Source organism: Mytilus californianus, unplaced genomic scaffold (assembly GCF_021869535.1).
Source record: "Mytilus californianus isolate M0D057914Y unplaced genomic scaffold, xbMytCali1.0.p SCAF_10, whole genome shotgun sequence".
Classification (NCBI taxonomy): Eukaryota; Metazoa; Mollusca; class Bivalvia; order Mytilida; family Mytilidae; genus Mytilus; species Mytilus californianus.
The window spans coordinates 60,533,759-60,549,780 of NW_026262582.1; the positions used below are offsets into that span (position 1 = coordinate 60,533,759).

The 16,022-nt window shown below is 33.0% G+C and overlaps 1 protein-coding gene and 1 long non-coding RNA gene across 2 annotated transcripts in view; one reads left to right on the plus strand and one right to left on the minus strand.

Moving 5' to 3' along the window:
• Window positions 1–16,022, minus strand: part of LOC127719115 (uncharacterized) — a 56,586-nt gene that overhangs the window by 17,115 nt on the left and 23,449 nt on the right. The gene's annotated exons all lie outside the window — the stretch shown is intronic.
• On the plus strand, window positions 12,070–15,874 carry LOC127718321 (uncharacterized). The gene is made up of 3 exons (XR_007989737.1): window positions 12,070–12,126; window positions 14,430–14,511; window positions 15,782–15,874. It is a non-coding gene; the product is annotated as an uncharacterized LOC127718321 (long non-coding RNA).

Here is a 16,022-nt window from a genome sequence, read left to right on the forward strand (position 1 = left end):
AATGGTTGAACTCTTAATTATCCGCAAATTGTGTCACCTTTTCATCATTTGAACTCTTCCAGATTTAAGAAACGATTTTTTTTCGTCTGAATGTTTACCTTCTCTAAAATAAACTGCGGGAGAGGACGTCACTAATGTTGTTAAAACTTGTGTCCAATCTTTTTTGCTACTTTTGCAAATAAAATATATTTGAACTAAACTAAAACCCCTCGAAAAAACAAGTATGAACATGATGAATTGGTACGTTCTAAGGGAGCTACCATTTGATTTTTAGGGGGGGGGGGGGGGGGGGGGAGGGGCTAGGATGGAAAATTTTGTCCTGCATTTTTTTTTAGTTGTAATCTCTGTCCTGCCTTTTTTTCTTAGTTCATCCTAGCCCCCATCCCCCATAAAAATCTAATGGTAGCTCCCTAAATTCCTACGACATTCATTCAGGATACTTTGTAACGAAATTTTCTTTATGCAAAAGCTGTTCTTCAGGTTTTGTGCAAAATTTATTATCCATACAATATTGCGATAATAGTTATTTGCCTCATATTAATATATATATATAATACATTATATTGTATGTTTCTGATATGAACTACTGTTATTCACTGTATCTAAACTACCCCGGCGAAAAATGTTTGGACTCAATAGTATCTAATGTCCGGTACGGTGACGGACAATCAACAGACAGAGAAATGTAGAAATTCTGTTTATTTATATGTTGTTTTAATAATATTGAAGAATATACATACACATATAACTATTTTCGATAGTGTGATGTAATATTTTCTACCACCGTTCTAGATTTATGGAGAAATAAGTAAAAAGGCACATCAAAATGGTGAATTGAGTGAACCCTGCCTCGAATTTGTTTAATTTCTCTTTAAATTGAGCACATTGTATGGAAAGAAAGGTACGGAAAGAAAGATATTAACACGGAGATGTCAAGACTTTTCACTATGATCGCCTGAATATTTACATGTCTGTGCATGGAATGAAAGAAGTGGGTCATGTCAAAATTGAAGCACCCGGTTTTGTCAATGTGTACGACCCGGTTTTGTCCATAAATTTCACAAAGCAGACCCGGTTTTGTCATAGAAAATAATGCATAATCGCATGACGAAAATTAAAATATGGCGTTCAACAGCAGTTTGAGGGATCGTTGAAAAACATTTTCTTTCAGAGGATAACTTATAACCTTTTTGAATCCGTAAACACTTGAATTCCTGCTATATTAGAACAAAGCAAATTTCAATTTTGTTTTGTATAAAAAAAAAAGGAAAAATTAAAAAGAAATGAAGGTTTTGAAACGGAATTAGATTTTTTTATATCATCTATGCAAATTTAAGTGTTCAAACTTAATTAGCGTACGGCTTTGGAAATTTAAGGACGCACATTTGATATGGGATTTTCTGGGACAACAAGATGGTTATCTTAGTGTCCGCTCTACTTAAAGGGAAGACAGTATAGTCGTTTGAAAATAAATATTCTGAAACTAAACGTTCATTATAATGCAAGAGAATAAGACAAATGTATGTGCATGCAGAATCGCCCAAAAAAAGGAATTTCCATGCGGCGCAAAGGATCACAATAATAGTGCGTTAAAAATCTGTTTACCCCTCCTTGTTACAATAATACTAAGTATAATTTAGTATAAAAGTCTTAGGCCATCCGGAAATCGCAATAATGATTATTTGATTAGTAATTTTTATAAATAAACGATGTTTTATCTCTCTTTTTTTCTTTTTTTTTTAACATTAACAAATTCTTTAATGCACTAGTATCAAGTTGTTAACAACTGCCCTATATAGTACAACTATTATATATAGGTTTATCTCTTCATTGTATAATGTTCATCGTACATTGACAAATGTTCTGCAATTTAAGCAATTTGGTCAAGTTTAAAATTGTCAATATGCAAGGGCGGACCGAGGCCATGATTTTTTAAAGGGGCGTATTCATAAACGGATTTTATACCGCCGAGCGTAGCAAGGGGAACTTTTTTTAACGATTTTATGCTAAATAAAAAATCATATATAAATCGTAAAAAACATGATAAAACAATTATTTCTAGCCACCAAAAAAAGGGGGGGGGGTTCTGCGTTTTCCCTCTACTCCCCTGGATCCGCCACTGATATAATGTAACTATATCGTATACCATCATAAAATTTAATAAAAGACGAAAAAACAGAGACAGCCGCCAATCGCATATTTACTACAGGGGCTCTGTAATCAAATGAGTTATTCCTTTTTCAACTCACTGAATTTTATAGTTTGTTCATATGTTGTGCTGTTATACCAGTTTTTTTTTTTTTTTTTTTTTTTTTTTGGAGGGGGAGCAGGGGGGCTTTCACGTTCACCCCGTCATTCTGTATGTGCCAGTACCGAATCTAGGAGCCTGTAAATCGGTTGTTGTCTTTTGTTGCTGTATTTCATACTTGTATTTGTTATTCGTTTTTTATTTTGTACATAAATCTAGGTCGTTAGTTTTCACATTAGTTTTTTTTTTTACAGTTTTCATTTCGGGGCCTTTTTTTAGCTTGCTATGCCGTATGGTCGTTTCTCATTGTTGGATGCCATACATTTACGGTGTTCTATATTTGTTAACTTTTACGTCATTTGGTCTCTGATGGAAAGCTGTCTCATTGTCATTTTTCACGGGCTAAATTGTCAATTAGGTTGTTCTACGAAGACGAAGACGAAGATATTAGACGTTATAATGTTGCAAACCAACTTTTATTTATAAAAAGAAATAATTCTTGCATGTCATGCTCAATGCTCATTTTAACATAGGAAGGCATTATATTTGTTAAAATTTTTAAACCAAGCGTTAGCCAGGTATAAAATATTGACAAATATAATACCTACCTATGTTAAAATGAGCGTAGAGCATGGCATGATAGAATTATTTTGTTTCTAATGGGGAAGTTTAGAAATTGTGTATTTCGAAGCGGACATAAAATACACGTTCGAAAGGCAACCATTTTGATTTGAGATATCCAAAACGTTCTAATAGATATAAGAAGATGTGGTATGAGTGCCAATGAGACAACTCTCCATCCAAGTCACAATTTGTAAAAGTAAACCATTATAGGTCAAAGTACGGCCTTCAAAACGGAGCTTTTTCTCTCACTGTCCGTCAATGGATGAACGAACGAGTAAATATATTGTAAACATAGCGTATAGTGTAGTAAAGCAAACTATCCTTACTCTTTTGATAAATTGATATGGTAACACACTCATTTCACATCTTCTTATTTTTACATCATTACAGTAGTATAGAAAACAAACAAACATTTTTGAGATTTATTTCTATTTGTATCCATCTGATGACTTAAGCCTTTTTCAAGTGATTTTTATAGTTCGTTCTTATGTTGTACTGTTACACCAATTTCCCAGGTTAGGGGGAGGGTTGGGATCCCGCTAAGATGTTTAACCCCGTCACATTCTGTATATATTTACCCGTCCCAAGCCAGGAGCCTGTATTTCAGTGGTTGTCGTTTGTTGCTGTGTTACATATTTGTTTTTCGTTCATTTTTTTTGTACATAAACTAGGCCGTTAGTTTCCTCGTTTGAATTGTTTTACACTTGTCATTTCGGGGCCTTTTATAGCTGTAAGTTGTATGAACTTTGTTCATTGTTGAAGGCCGTACGGCGACCTACAGTTGTTAATTTCTGTGTCATTTGATCTCTTGTGACGAGCTGTCTCATTGGCAATCACACCACATCTTCTTTTTTCTATCATAAGGAATTAATGTAAGTACATGATATAAAGTATTCATTTCCATTTAAACTTAGTTCAAAGATAAGATCAATAAGGTATACGTATAGCATTCAAAAATGTCTACTCCCTATTTCGAAAAGTTCCAGTTTGAAATATATTTTAACACATGTTTGTATTGCAATAACATCTGTATAACATCTTTTTGACTCAAATATTTTAATTTCTTCCGATGGGCAATGTCCAGATCCGTGCTAACGTAGCTTTTCATAAATTTGTGGTTTCAAAACAAAACAAAACCGGATCCTATACTGAGACAAAACAGGGTCCTTGTGTAATAAACAACATTGACGAAACAGGGTCCTTCCATTTTGACATGACCCATTTCTTCCGTTCCATGCACAGAAATGCAAATATTGAGGTGCTCATAGGGACTAGTCATGCAATCTCTGTGTTAAAATATCTTTCTTTCCGTACTTTTCTTTCCGTACAATGTGCACAATTTAAAAAGAAATTAAACAATTTCGTAGCATGGTTCACTCAATTCACCATTTTCATGTGCCTTTTTTACTTATTTCTCTATTAATCTAGAACGGTTGTAGAAAATATCACATCACACAATCGAAAATAGTTATATGTGTATGTTTATTCTTCAATGTCATTAAAAAACAAATAAATACATAGAAATTCTACCTTTTCTCTGTCTGTTGATTGTCCGTCACCGTACCGGACATTATAGATACTATCGAGTCCAAACATTTTTTGCCGGGGTAGTTTAGACACAGTGTTATTGTTACATCGTATCGACAAGATCAAGAACGCATTGGATAGGTAAAAATAAGTTTAAATATAAAGAAGTATTTACTAAATTAAATAAATACACAAACAAATATAAATAGAGAAAAATGAGGTCCATACCTCCTATCGCCTGTGGTCGGGTTTTCATTTTGTGTACCCTAACCAGGCGAAAGTTCTTGAGACCAATTCTATTCTTTCCGAATCGTTGTGATATAATGTTTTTGCATAATATAACATTTTATATTATATTTGTGAAAAATGCACTGTTAACATGGTTTAGTGTGAACATTTCCCCCGAGATAACATGCATACGATTTACCATTTAAAATTTCCTGCCGTTGGAATTAATACATTTTTTTTTTAGAATTATTCGAAAATGCCTGTCCATAAAAATTATCAATTTGATGTACATTAAGGCATACATTTGAGAAGAAAGATTCGAGGTGTGTCTTCTCAGGGAGGTTTTTTAAGTTCGAAAAGAACATCTGTGGTCTACTAAAACAGTGAATACAATTATATGAAAATTTGTCAACAGCAGACATGAAAGGCTTATATGATATCTATGTAAATATATAAATACATAAAATAGATACTTACAGACTTCTGTTATCTCTCCTGATCTGTTCATGTTCCTGGTGCCGTTACAACCACGACAAGAACAATAAACAAATGGAGTATTGAATCGTCGCTCCTAATCTTTGAATAACATTTGAAACGGACCTTTCCTCCATGTACTGAAAAATTTATTAAGATAGGGTCAAATGCACACGCTGTGGATCTATTATGTAACTTCCGTCGTTTGTTCGTCATTATCTATCGTGCGAAATTTTACAGTCGGATGTTTATTAGGTTTATATGATGGCCACGGTATGTGGTAATCAAAATATGATATGAGTAATTAGCATAGGATAACTAATCATTTTTGTAGAATATAAAAAGAATCATAAGATTTCATATTACACTTCTCTTTTTCGTTTAGTTCCTACAATTAAAAATCAAGTTTTGAGGTATCCATCTTCTTTCTCAAACATGTAGTTTTATACTACGTCAATCATCAGAATTTCATGAGGCAGCAAAAGTTTTGCGTCCTATTAGGAATGAATAAATATTACACTTTCAGTGTACCCTAAAATAGAGGACCACCATGTCTTAGTTTATGTTCTACTAGTAGTATCGAAGTTTTAAACATACCAATTCTTATATTATTTTTTTTAAAGCAACATCTCTTTTTTCATAGAAAAACAAAGGATATGGGGTATCAATCCATGACACAAAATCAGTATAAGAACAGCAATAAAAAACACACAAAAAGCAACGGAACAGCGCTTTAATTGCTGTATTTAATCTCAAAGTCACATTGAGACCATCAACACGGAGCAAAAAGGCTCTCACCTCACTGCAAGTGTAAGACGACCCCTAGCACCAGCAAGAGCGAAATATTTTGCAAAAAGAATTTGGATAGAATTCGTAAGATGTTACACCACCAAATTGGGCACAGTCAAAAAGGAAAGTAGCTAGTACATATTTAAAACAAAGTAGTTCTTACGTATAGGTGTAAACATCAAACTATGCAAAACAATTTTTGGTAAGTCATATAGATATCAAATGAAAGGTGAAGGACTGGTGATCCTTGTAGAATACATTTGACTGATGATTACAAATGATACAAATAGTTTTCTATAAAATTGAGGGCGTACATTGCCTATTACTCATATATAAAGTACCTGGTTTGGTTTATCCAAAGTTTCGGTATAACCAGTAAATAACGGTATACTGATCCCCATAAATATTTGCATGTTGATTTTTTTTATTGTCCGGAATACCGGAATACTAGTAGAATAAGCTTATTGTTCCCGCTTTCCGTAAAAAAGGCAATGTCTGTTCCACGATATTATGTCATTGTTCCGTCCAAACAAATAATGAAGGTTAAGAAAACATATTGGTTTATTGGTAATGAAAGCATTTGAAGACTGGTACGATTGAAGTTAGAAAAATGTGTCTAAGCAGAGTAACATGTCTTCCTGAAGAGTTTTTTTATCTTCTGAATAAACACGTCCACAGCCTGGCTCAGCTTGTCTAGTACAAAACGTGTTAATATCATAATAGATATAAGAAGATGTGGTATAAGTGCCAAAATGCAACTCTCCATCCAAGTCACAATATATAAAAGTAAACCATTATAGGTTGTCGTTCTGGATATGTATGTAATAGTTACCACTGGACATTAGACATCGTTCTCATCGTCATCCTAATCAATCTTCATATAAACAATTACGCGAGCACCTTACGGTAAAAAGGTACATAAAAAAGTGGTTTATTCCATCATGGTTATCAATCTAAATAAATATAATTTGCTAATTTCGTTATCCTGTTATAAAATACAAGCACTATCATGGGTCGGAAATTATTTATCCGGGTTATTGTTTTATATGTAATTTATAAACTAATAAATGGCGAATTAACGAAAAAATGATAAGTCAGTACCGAAGCGCTTACTAAAAAGTTGATTATACATGTCCCTGCGGGGACTTCAAAAGAGCTTTTTACACAAGACAATGAGGACATTTCACTACGAACCTATCTACTGGATGTATTGATAATTTTTTTCTATAGTCCTGGATATGCACGTAATTTTAGCCGCTACACGTTCAGCAAACTAAAAAATCGTCTTTCTTGTCTTAAAATGCTGAAAACTTTTTTAGTCGCGGTTTCGCTATTGAATTACCCCCCGTAGTATCCTTAGTCCTCTCTGATGCCGTGTCCTCTTTTGCCTCACTTAGAATACTATGTAAGAGTCAAGTTACGCCGGTCTGGAGATAAAGCATGTACAGATTTATCATTTACTTTGAAGAGAATGGGATACCAAAAAAACATATCCACAATTTTGTTTCGCCTATATGTTTTCTAGCCTCAAAATTCTTTTTAATTTTTTTTAAATTGTTAAAATTTCTATTACAATTAATGCACTTTTGATTAATTTGAAAAAATATAATTTTTATATATCTATATATAATATTTACTTAAAAATAGTATTTATAATGATTATATATACATAGTGAAAACTATTCTTTATTACGTTAAAGATTTTATTTACAGTGTACATTTTAAACATATGGACGCGATTTTTGGTTTCTTCATCTTTTCGTTTTTAGGGGCCTGAAGTTGTGAATTCAAACCCCGCACATGGCAGGTGCGTTCAACTACAATCTTAATTGACTATGATTATCAGTTGTCACACCAAAATTCGTAGATTCTCTCTTGGCACTCCGGGTTCCTCCACCATTACAGACTGATCGCCACGAAATAATCAATAGGGCTGAAAGTTGCGTTGAACACCAATCAATCAATATTTTCGTTTTAGCACCCAGACTCAAGGGTTTGGAGATCGATTGAAAACAAAACCAACCATTTCTAATCATAATGTTTCATAAGCAAAATAAAGCCTTAATTTGAATAAATGGAGGGCAAGGCCCCAACCTACGTTCTCACAAGTACGAGGGTCTGGATGGTTCCTTCATTTCTGTATTCTTCAATTTTTAGACAATTTTTCTCTATTCTTCATATTTTTTGTCCATTATTCTCTATTCTGTAAACCACTATCCTCACCCTCAGGTATAGACAGGATTTTTTCACGCATCTTTTGTTCTAACCATGGAAGTATTATATTGACAGGAACTCCAACGAAAAATTAGCACATACCCATCCCACTGATTTCTTTAAGAAAATAAAAGGTTCCGACTCAGTTTGTCAAGTACGTGATAACTCCTTTGTGGGGTATCTGTGATGCCGCCTTCGCCTGTTCTTTTAGCTGGTCTTATCACGTGATTTGGTATCGATTGTCTTTATCTACCTACCAATCTAAATAAACACGGAAACTCCCGCTGTTATTTGTGAATCGCCACATGAATAACAACACCTGTTTCCGTTCAATAAATGAAGAACAAAGCTGAAAAGATCGAAAAAATCGGTCCATAGTTAACAGAATGACATAACAAAATTAACTGCATTCGGAAAGAGGGCAAGCTTATTTTTAGTTTTGTTGAGTATGTTTTAATCATTGGAACTTGGAAATCGGGAAATATCCGATTGGGAAAATTACATGATTCTGAAGTAGAGTGTTTGCAAAAAATAATGTGATGCGCGTGTAGTGTGCCGGATGGTGCCGGATAACTCAAATTTTAAATTAAAGATTGTAAACTTTTATCGAGTGTAACACAAATATTTATGGTTTTCTCTATCGTAAAATATCGTAAAATGTTATTAACTTATTTATCAAATATGTTTTAAAGACTAAAAGAGGTTAATAATTACACGCATGTGATGACCTCTACATAGCAATATCAGGTTACGAGACATGCAGATGAATTGTTACACCTTTTATAATAATTCCAAAGTTGTAAACAACCTTAAACATTCAACCTAGTCCGAGATTACTCTGACGTCTGACAGATTTATTTTTACGGATGGATTTAAATATTTCTGGATGCATTTAAAGAACGATCACCATGATGGGTCCTAAGCAGTTTATTGTTTTGTTATCATGGAAACCAAATTAGAATTTATTTATGTGTTTAAAAGCTTAACAGTTCTGAAACATCTTACACCGTGTGCTAAGCAATTTATGATTTTGTTTCTTGTTTAATTGCATGAAATATTTGCCATTGGACTTTCAGTAAACAATAAATCAAAATATTTGATATTTTTTCGGATCAAAGCTCTTTAACCCCGTCCCTCCCCCCCCCCCCCCCCCCCCCCGGCAAACTTTTGGATTAAATTTTTGTTGGAAATTCTTTCATTAAACACTTCAGTAAAATATTTGTCAAAGTTAGCAGTAAAACGCGATAATAATTACTGATAAAAACTTTTCCGTTTACTTTACATGAGAATTTTATGATTTTCAAGCCTAACTTGTATATAACAGTTACGCGTGTTTAGCCAACGGCACTCTCATGAATAAATCTTACTATTTTAAAATTAATTGTAACTTAAACTGAAATGTTTATGGCTTGTGAGTATTTTTACTCTTCAGTTTTTTTGTTTTTTTTTGTCTTTTTAATCGGTGAAAACAGTCGCGGGGATTTCGTTTCGTTTCTTTTCTTTTTATTTGTTTTTAAGCAGCAAAACCCGTAAAAACTGACATTATATTTGTCATTCACATGGTCGGTAAATGTCATTTCCTTGACAATTAAGTACACATCCGGTTATTTTGGTATGTTCCGAAATTACGATCATTCACGAGGTTCCAAAAATTTTATCGGAACCCATGCATCCATAAGACAGTCGAGTTAATTAACAGATACTTAACGATTTTGCGGCATCGCACTATAAACGTTTGAAGTCCGCTTGTTGGAGTTCCTGTCAATATAATACTTCCATGTTCTAACTTACTTTATTCATGATAATTATAATTTTGCCATTTTATATATTTGTTTAAGGATTTTTATAGTAAGGACTTGATTTGTTCTATCAGAAATATATATGAATCGGCAAGCCGAAAAAAAAGGTTAATATTTCTATTTGTTCGACAATCCGTTTGCGCATGCACAAATAATCAATATCATCGTAAAGCATTCCGGATGAGGTTTCGGATTGCAAATGCGCGTATTGTTGGACGTTTTGAGAATTTGAGCTTGTGTTTTTATATCTAATAAAAGACGACTTAAGAGAAAAAGAGAGAATGGTATTGCATGCTTTGTAAACAAATGTCTATACTCATTAGGACGGACTTCATAACTTGGCAATAGCGTGGCATGTAAACTGAGAGGAATAAAGTGTAAAAGCACACCAGAATTGGTGTTTACCCCCCTTACCTTTACCTGTATCATTGGAGGCAAAATGCGTAAAAATAAGTCTTGGAAAACGGACAAAGCGAATTTTCGTTGCTGCATGATTTGAAAGTTCTACTACAACTACGATCTGTGAACATGCACTGATGACTGCACTGGAAATCTCGAGCTGGAAATAGTATACCAAGCTTAGAGTATAAACCCCCTTTTTAGTTTATTCTGTTTAATTATTTTTTTCCCAATTAGAAAAAAAAATATGACATGTTTGCTATTATAAACACAATCTTACTTTAGGGTCAGCTTACCTGTACTTTCCCCTTTTCTCTTCTTTTCTATGTGTTTCAAATCATTTGACATTCAGTTAAATTAAAAATCAGAATCATTTGACAATTTCATTGAAACCAAAGAAATGATAAATTCATAATCTTCTTAAGGAATCAAATGTGTACATTGAATCCATAAATCATTTGCCCGACTTTTAACTATCCAGGAAATTCATAGGTAAAAAATAAAAACTAGAGACATGTTTGCCCGGGCACTAAAGCACTATCCTGTCCCAGATGCAGGCTTTCCAGTTTTCCAACAAGCATCTTCCCTATAATATCGTATCATTTCAATACTTTTTACAAGTAATTTGTGACGAGACCTTTGTACTTGTAACACCGGTTTGTGTTCTGTTAAAATGTTTTACTTTCCGTTCCTTTCTTGGACAATTCTTTGATGCTGTATTATTCTTTTTTATTTTAAATGCATTTTTTGTATCATGCATGCATATATATCCTGCATGTAAAAGAAACAGATATGCCGTAACATGGAATAGCTATACTAGGAATAACTAGTAAGAGCTTTGAACATAGACCCTCTTTTTTTCTTTCTTGTATGAACATTTATTTTAACATTTCAATATTTTTTTATCTATTTAATCCGGACTAAAGACAGCACGTATAAACTAGTGTTTAAATTGTAAAATTGTAGTTAAATTACGAAAGCAAACACAAATGAAGATAAGTTAAACAAAAATCATGAATTTATTACAAATCTTTTAAAACAAATAGAAGAAAGGGTGAGAAAAAAGGGTACCCATGCCCAATCGCCTATTTATCGTGAATAATACTTGAGGGTCTGGGTGGAGTTTACAGAATATAGAATTATGGGGGAAACGCAGAATAACGAACAAAACATATAACATAAAGAGAAAAAAAGACCAAAAATATAAAGAATAGAAAATAAAAGGGTGATCAAATAGAGAATAATGAGAAAAATTATAAAGAATAGAAAAAAAATGTTTCAAAAAAATTAAAGAATACAAAATCGATTGAGTCATGACCATCTATCCAGACCCTTATACTTTTGTAGTTGTCCAAGTTTATAAGCATATTATGTTATTTGAAGGATATAAAATGAAAACACATTAATAACCTCTATGAATTGACACAGATTCAAATAATTTACAACATTCGATTTTTTAATTTATGTTATCAAACTAGTGTCACATATCTATCAGAAGTTGTTAAAATATTACTAATTACACCAAACAAATCGCGGCTTAAAAGCCTTTTATCAATTTTATGTAATGCACGCGTACGTTGATTGTAGGCCCCCTAGTGTTACCACATGTCGAGAAGACTTCAAATGGAAACACAAGATAATTAATTACAAGACGACACGGATCAAAACTTTTGTATATGTATGATTACTTGGTATTATTCTCTATGTACGTGCAACGAAGATGACAGACAAGTGGATATTAGAAGGAGGGAAGTTGAAAATAGACTTGAACTGTCTTCCAGTTTCGTATATATGCAACATTCATCACAGTTCAAGAAATTGGAGGTTAGTTTTCTCAGTAAATTAGAGGTGGGATTAGGGGTGGGGGTCAAGGATACTGGGATCCCCTCATGGAGCGACATTTATGCTTAATACATACTAAACGTTTTACAAGTCTCACCTCTAGTGTTGCCCTGCTCGTGCCGCTTTTGAAATCCTCGATCGATCCGCATCTGCGAATATCAATTTGCATAAGTTTTTACGATTGCACTACATAGATTAATATCGATCACTGTATAATAAACGAGAACAACTTTGAATATAACATTTAGATACATGATAGAGCAGTGACACCCACCTCTTGATTGGAGAATATATTATATTTCAATTTAAATATAGAAACTCTCTACTCGCCATTATAGACTCAGTTTTATCGATTACCCCCCCCCCCTCTTTCAATATCCCTGGATCCGACCCTGAAGACTGTACCTTAGAAAATTGTAGCCAACACGTCGTACAAAGTCCACAGTAGTACATTCACCATTTAAAAGTTTTGTGGGTTTTTTTCAACAAGGAAGTCCATCTTCTCCTTTTCATATTTTCGAACGGATGCTTTAATAGATTAAGTTCTCATTTTTACGATGATGTTGTTTGCAGTTTTGATAGCACATCGACAAAGACTAAAAGGTTAGGATGTCTAGCGTAAAACTGCTCGTTTAAGTGGAAATTAAAATACTCGGAACCATTGGTTGGTGGAAATCTCGAGTTGCCATCTATATAAAATTCCAATATGTAATCTGCAAACTTCATGCATTTATCGTCAGATGGAGCGTCTGTTATTAATTCTACAAATCATTCTTCAATATTATTGTTTGGCAAGTAAGCCAAACCAAAGAAATGTGTCGGCCATTTTTTCCAAAATCCGAATTTTTTTCCTTGTAGTCGTAGTCAACTGGTAATATCTTATATATTGTAGATTTAATATCAGAAACGTTTTTGTATAAAAGTGTACAATAAATAATTAACTTACATATATTCAAATATTTATGATTTAATTCCAGGTAAAATTCCGGAAAAGTAATAAATACAAATTCTGGAAACGTATACTTTAAGTTTTCGGAAACTTAGTATTGGAACTTTGAAACGCAATACGCCCACTCATGTTTTGACAAAAGGTCGGCCTTAATTGTAATTAGTGTATTAGAAGTCATTATGTTAAAAATGCGTGCAATGTATCGGTTAGTCTATGAAAAGGAATATACTATGAATATTAGAGCGAGGGGCTTGATATGTGGTGTGCAGTTGTACAATCATTTGCATATCTAATTTCTACGGCGATTAGATCCGGCTGCTCCTTCATCGTCTATTCTCTCTGAAACATTTGCTTACTTTACATGTTAAAGTTTTTGATAAGGTTAGTTTAAGATGAACCATTATTGGTAATACAATGATATTTGGTATCTATAGCTTTATTAGAATTTGCACTTCTCATTTCTCTGGAGATTATATGGGTCCACCTCAACCATGATTCATTAAGTATAAAGCTATTACATGTGTAGCATGTTAAAGTTTGAGTTTGGATCAGTTTAAGGAGAACCACAGACTAATATGACATTTATGTAAAATGCTGATATCAGAAAGAAGTTGAATTAGTTTGAAAATCATTGCTTATTAACTTTTATACCCATCTGCCCATCGTCACTACTTATAATATTCAACTTCTTAAATAATTCAAAAGTTATCTGACGCTATTGAAACAGTCATATTTGACGCAATTTTAATATGCTTAGGGCAAATTTTTCTACACACCCATTTAATTTGCTTATGATGAAATGCCACTTAATACTAGTATCCCATTTTGTTCTTGCAACAATTTCTATATGCACAAAAAGGGTGCATTGTGCAATCTGAGTCAACTTTTTATGATCGGGAGTTAAGCCACTTTAAAATGTAAATTTTAGGGAAAGTTGTATGACATTTATGAAAAGATTTAAAAGAACAAAAACAAATATAAGACTTCTAAATCTGCTCCTACACTCCTAGCACAGCAATCACCTCGTCTGTATTGTTGTCTGTTCTTCCATCCATCTCTTCTTTCAACAACCATTTTCATTACATTTTTCTCAGAAACTACTTGGCAAAATGACGTCATAATTGGTCAAGATTTTGACGGGGATGAATTGGAAAGTGTGATTACTTTTATGGACATCTACTTCCTATTTTCTCACACTTTTCGTTACAAGTGGGTATGCTTAGCATGAGCATTCCACATCTTTGCAGGACTATTTGCCCTTGGGCACCTTGAATGTGATATAGTTTTCAGAAAATTAAAGTTATGCTTATTGATTTATACATTTAATTATTTATAGAAAACAAAGACTAGTACAGAACATAATGAAGAGCAAGAATCATTCAAGGAAAACTATCAGAATGAGGATAATAAAGAGATATGTTGTATTATCTCCATCAACCTTCTAACTCTGATATTGTCTTTTTAAACCAGGATCTGTCAATATGGTCATGTTTGATGACTAGCACATCAATATTACAAATTAACTCATAATGTTTAATAAAAGAATTTGTTCGTATCCTAAGATTATTGCAAAGAGTAGTTTGGCAATTTTATTTCATGTTTTTGAGAATGACAAGGGGTTAATTTAATTGTATCAAAAGGCAATACTTATGATCTTGAAAAAATGCATCATTGGAAAATTGTCATATGCAGTATGATAGCTACAAGTAAGGTGATTGGAATCGTTTATTGATTAATAGATTGTTGTTTGGTGAATATACAAGATTCCTTTTAGAAAGATGACAGAGTTGAAATATAAATTTATCAGCATAAAACAGCTTTTTCAGTTAAGGCAACGTAAAAAAAGGGACAGATGTACAGTTTGTAACGTGATATCGAGTTCATGTTTTCTTTGAAAAGTGGATTATATCACTTTTATACTCGGAAAATTATTACTGATATTGATTCAAATATGTGGGGGCATCAAGTTTAACCCATGTCTGTATGTCCCGTCCGTCCATCCCGAACGTTCCCAAACTTGGTTGTTCTCCAACTTTAGTTTATCTAAACCAAATGATATAAAACTTATACACAATGCTTATTACCACATAATACATATCAAGCTCGAAATTGGGAGGCGTTACTTTTACCATTCTTGAGTTATGCCCCTTTATAAACATAAAAATTACTGGATTTTTCGCTTCTGTTCTCTTATTTTAGTTTGCCTCAAGCAAAAATATTAACTCGTTTACACAATGCATACGTATTACCATAAAACACAGATCAAGATAGAAATTGGGTAGCGTCACTTCTATCGTTCTTGAGTTAAGCCCCTTTATAAACATAAAACATTGCTGAATTTTTCGTTTCCGTTCTCTAACTTTAGTTTGCCTCAACCAAATGTTAAAAAACTCATACACAATGCTTATTACCACAAAAACAAGGCAGGCTCGACATTTACTCGCATCACTTTTATTTTTATTGAGTTATGCCCCTTCATAAACATAAAAATCTCCGAATTATTCATTTCAGTTCTCTAACTTTAGTTTGCCTCAACCGAATGTTATAATCACAAAACAGTCTTAACTACGTGAATCCTTTATCTTATTGGGGAAGTTGACTCGCGGGGGCATTTGTGGCCCATAGACACATTTTCCATTTATTTTTTATATGAACTGTTTTTTTTTTATTATTTAATCTTTCAGATAGCTTTGGTTGAACGAAATAATGGAAACATGTATTTGGGAATATTAGAAGATACAAAGCTGACATTTACAAAGACAATTGTTGGAAAAGTTAAGACGTTTTAAGATTAAAAATTCCAGCTATATCATTAAAAGATCAGATGTCCAAACGATTGATACCAAATACATTATAACGCAGACAGACTTGTGTGAAAAAAACCCCAGAATTATTATAACAGATGACCATTGACAAAACATTAAACAAA